General features: G+C 33.1%; 1 long non-coding RNA gene across 5 annotated transcripts; it reads left to right on the forward strand.

The window, feature by feature from the left end:
- Positions 1 to 1,257: 1,257 nt before the first annotated feature.
- Positions 1,258 to 5,017, forward strand: LOC141704782 (uncharacterized). Of its 5 annotated transcripts, none has more exons than XR_012568077.1 (9): positions 1,258 to 1,565; positions 1,979 to 2,065; positions 2,158 to 2,239; positions 2,774 to 2,864; positions 3,352 to 3,898; positions 4,003 to 4,104; positions 4,181 to 4,279; positions 4,512 to 4,557; positions 4,675 to 5,017. It is a non-coding gene; the product is annotated as an uncharacterized LOC141704782 (long non-coding RNA). The 5 variants fall into 5 exon arrangements; XR_012568079.1 differs by having other exon boundaries at positions 3,475 to 3,542; positions 3,807 to 4,104; XR_012568076.1 differs by having other exon boundaries at positions 3,475 to 4,104.

Raw genomic sequence — 5,017 nt, forward strand, 5'->3', positions numbered from 1 at the left:
TATCTGAAGTTCTAGAAGTCTGATTCTGAAGATTCAACATCCCACAGAAAGCTTATGAGAAAAGATTTATTTCAGAAGTGGTCTTGAATTCAAGATTCAGCCGAATCAACCCAGAATCAGAGCCCAAAAGTCAACTACGAATTTCCACTTTCTTAGAATTCAATTTTAATCGGAAAATCTTCTTGTATTTGCTTTAATTCATTAAAAGAAATTTTATTAGATATTATTATATTAGATCATACCTAGTACAGAGAGAATAGAGGCAAGAGATAAGGAGCCGCATAAGGGAGGAGGAGGAGAAGCCATCAACGAAGAAGAATTCAGCCATTCAAGACATTCAATTGACTTTATTTTCTCTTATCTTTTATTTATCTCTTCTTATGAATTTGTGTTGTTTATATTGGAATTTTATTGATACCTTGATTATGAACTAAATTTATATGAGTTAGGATTTTTATGAAACCCTGGTATGGGATTATTGGTGTTTTGATAAGAAGTACTATATGTAGTTTGCAGTTTTTTCATTCAAGTGCTTTTTATGCTAATACTTGCTATTGTCTGATTAACTTTAGTAAGTTAACGAGTTAATTATAATACTGGGAGGGTTATAGTTAATTGACACAATACTTGAATAGTGCATGCTTATATCTTTTCATTATAATATTGTTACGGTATAGACATATATTGTGACCATGCATAGCTTTGTGGATTGGTGATTAATTAAATTCTGAAGAGTAAATTGGCATAGATATACGTTAGTTTATTTTATAGGAATTATACCGTAGTAATTTCGAGAGGAACCTACGACCATTGAATTCTAACTAGTGAACTGTGATTTTGCTGTAGTATTACACTGCTTTATTACCGACATGAACATATTCACTACTAGAAATACTGCATACAAGATCGGTGCTTAGACATCGGCACGTAATGCACCCGATGTTAAAAGTATTTTTAACATTTGTTTGTAATAAAACGATGTTGAATAAGACTTTTGACACCAGTTTCATATACTAGCCGTTGTCTATGTTCAAAAATTAAAAAATATCAAAATAGACGTTTTGAACTTTAACATCGGTAATTTTTACAAACCGTTGTCTATGAATAAATGAAAAAAAAATTAAATTTTCCTTATCATTTTCCCCCTTTTCGGTACACATTTTCCCCCTTAGCCAAAAATATTTCCCCCCTTTTAACTTATTTTTATCCCCCCTTCATAAAATATCTCCCCCTTCTCTCTCAATCCTCAAATATCGACTCTCTCTATCTCCTCAAACCATGACTGAATCTCAAACACCCGACTTTCTCAAACCCCAACTCTTTCTCCCTCCTCTCCCCCCCCCCCCCCTCTCTCTCTCTCTCTCCTTTCGAAACCCTAACTTATACCTCCTAAATCGAGCTTAATCCTATTTAACCCTAAATCATGTTTGAAATTGGTCAGATTCGTGCAAAATAACCTTGAAAGGATCTATAAAATAGTCTTTGATAATTTCTCTGTTGATTTGACTTTTTAGTTCTTGTTATGCAGCCTCTGTGTGCAGTGAATCCCGTTCATACCACCCAAGGTTCTTCCCTTTCTTTTTCTTTATAAAATTTATTTAAATCTTGTAAATTTGTTTTTTGATATTTAGAATTTAGATCTTTTGAATATGCCTGGGATTTTTGGGGTTTTCATTCAATTTTTTGTTCTTGAGATTTGTTCTTATTTTATTTTTTATATGTATATATATCACACTGGGTCTAATTGGAGCTATTATTGTTTGTTGTATATAAAAACAAAGAGTTTTAATTTGCGACTGAATCTAATTGGAATCATTGTGTTTTTAGTACAAGGAGGTTCAATCTTGTGAATGAGGTTGCTAATTGAACGGGTTCAGTAGAAATCAGATCTTGTTTCTATCTTGTCTATTTAGTGTGTCTCTGTTGGATTTATTTTATAATTAAATAACATTAAATTGGATATTCTAATTGGATACAGGATTTTTACGAGGACTTGTTTGAGGAGCTAAGCAAGTATAGTGAATTTGAGAGCTTGAACATTTGTGACAATCTCGTTGACCACATGGTATGTGTCTGTACTATGTTCTTATATATATATATATGGTTAAATTCATTTAAAATAATTTGTGTGAGCTTAATGACTTTACTTTGAACCAGGTGGGGAATGTTTATGATCAGTTTAGAGAGGAGGAATATGGCGCAGCTGCTGTGCAAGGCCTCACTGGAAGATTCTACGCAGGCTAGTTATTTTACCCATATTTCTGTTGTTTGCTATATACAACACTTTTCAATATTCCAATACATTTTCAGGCCGTAATTAAAATCACTTTGCAGTTGTTTTTTTATTGCTGTGATGAATAATGTTCATACTCCGTATCTAGAGTATGTATTGTGTTTACTACTAGTTTGCTCAAATAAATATATCTTGTGATGAGTTTCTTTCTGTTTGAAGAACTAGAAGTCTTTGATCATATTTTAGATTTTATTCTCACTCATAGTCATTACTAGAATATTTACAGTCATGGTAACAAATTTAAGCAATTTATGTTCATGCCTTATAAGGCATTTTTCCTATATCAGTAGAAAAAGTAAGCTGGAACGGGACATTCTTGCTAGAGATTGTTATACTACTCATTTTAGCCTACTTTAGTTACAGGGGTGGTGGTAGTTTCTCGATGTCAAATTATCTTTTGGACTTGCAAAAGTGACAAAGGAAATGCACTGATTTATACTTTCTTATCTATTTAATTGAGAGAATTATCTTTGCTTGTAGGCTGGTTTTGGCTATCAGCAACAGCTGGTACCAGGGATGAGGCCTGGTGGAGGTCCGTTGCCAAATTTCTTCATGCCAATGGTGCAACAAGGTAATTAACTGCTAATCATCAGATATAAATGGAAACGAACTTTCCCAATCCGTAAGTGTCCATTAAAATTTGAACTTAACTTTCTTTTGCTTCAAAGCATTTTTTACTGTAATATATCACCTTACATGTAAGACAATACAGAGTATATAATCCGGTTACTAAAAAATTCAAATTGATCTCCCTTTCTAGTGTTTCTGCTAGGTGTTTATTGAAAAGGGGATTTTTAGTTAATACTCCTTGTTTCATATTAATATATATCAAGTCAACTTGATGAATAGCTAATATGTTAGTGTTCATGAAAATTATTACCCAGCCATATATAAATTATATGGTTTATATTGCAGGGCATAGACTTGATCGTCCTAGTAAGAACCTGAGCAAATAATTCTGATACAATTTCGGTATACCATCAAAATATAAATAGATCGACACCCATAGTTAATTGAGTTTTTAAAGTCACTCTGAACACTTATATATGGCTGTACAGACTGCATCTTGGATAGTGTCAAGAATAATGATGCAAGAGCAGGGGCTACAGTATTGCTGTGAGCCTGCAAATCGGTTGTGTTCAATCATGAAGGTTTTTACTGACGTAATTGAAAAGATGCAGGATGAACCGTCTCCTACAATTTTGAAGAATATTATTCAATGTTATGTCATACGGTCTGATGATCCAAGGTTAGCCAGCAACCTTTTTAAGCATATCTGTCAAGCTGTTGTGTGTTTCTATAGTTATTGTCATATCGATTTAGAACGTGTGTAAAAAATATCTCTGACCTTGGGGCTTTCTGGTTGTTGTACTTAACAAACATAATTTGATGTGATTGGAATACGTGATAAATTTGAGATTCGAGGGTGTTATAGGGGTTTGGATAAACATTTTGTGTGTGTGTGCAGGCATCATTTTTACATGCTTTGATTGTTTTTTTAATTCTAAAATAGTTATATCAAAAAACTGATCATGAAACAATACCTCGCGCTTCTGCTGAAATAACTCGAAAAGGTGGAAGAATGTTTTGTATATCTGAACAAAGGTATGTCCAAACTATTTTGCTTGCTTTTCCCCTTCTCTATCTTACTGTTTAAAAATACTACTCCTATGAGTTACTATATCTTAAATTTGATGCTATTTTATCAGAACAAAGGTAGAGGTATTCAGGTCGCAGGCAGCATCACCGAGTGTCGATCATCCATGGATACAAGGCGGCAGATTGATCGTGATTCATATGTTGTAATACATGTGACTTTTCTAAACCTTCATCTTCCTTTTTTTCCTCATCATCTACTTACCTAATACTGCTTAATAACATGTTTAGAGCAGATTGAGGTGCAAAAATCGAAGGAACCTTGTAAATTAAAGGAGCAAGTAGACCCTGTTAACTGCTCATGGATTCGATGCTCCTCAGACCATTAAGGTATCGGTATTAAGCATCAGTTTTACAAATTGGATCACCAAGGTGAATTAAATTTATTAAAATTATATAAGTAACAAATATCGATGTGTATCATTATTTACCAATTATTTGTAGAAAAATATATATCTAGAGTTATTTGTTTTTTCTTTATTTTGCGTGTATCTTATTTTCATTTTGTTATGGTTATTTAAGTGTACCCTTAATGAGCGTATATAAATAAATAAAACTGCAGGGGTGCATTCTAGAGATGATGATTTTGATGTGGCTATGTTTTCATAGTACGTTACCATGACACATAAGATCAAACATAATTATGCACTATTAGTTAGTCACACATTCTGCACAAATTTTTAGTTTAACTTGTTTCCTATTTAATATAGACAAGGGTAATGTAGGGAACCAAGCTGTCGCAAGCAGTCCTCTAGACAGCAAACTTCCAGATCTGGGCCAAAAAGGAAGTAGCTTCAAGCGGCGAAAATATACTCTTGGTTGAGGATCACATACAACTACATCATTTTTCTGGACGCTAACAACACATATTTGTCGATTTAATCTTCGTACCTCTCATATAGTGCTGGAATTGTAAGAACAATGACAGGGCGTGCCAAAGTTTCCATTTGTATTAGTTACATACATGTACACTTATGATTATTGATATAAAAATAATTGTGAACTATGCTACTTCCAATTGTGCAGTGAAGAAATTTGGTATCAATGTAGCTTTATGTTTATGTTGCA

This window comes from Apium graveolens, unplaced genomic scaffold (genome assembly GCF_009905375.1).
Source record: "Apium graveolens cultivar Ventura unplaced genomic scaffold, ASM990537v1 ctg8243, whole genome shotgun sequence".
Lineage (NCBI taxonomy): Eukaryota > Viridiplantae > Streptophyta > Magnoliopsida > Apiales > Apiaceae > Apium > Apium graveolens.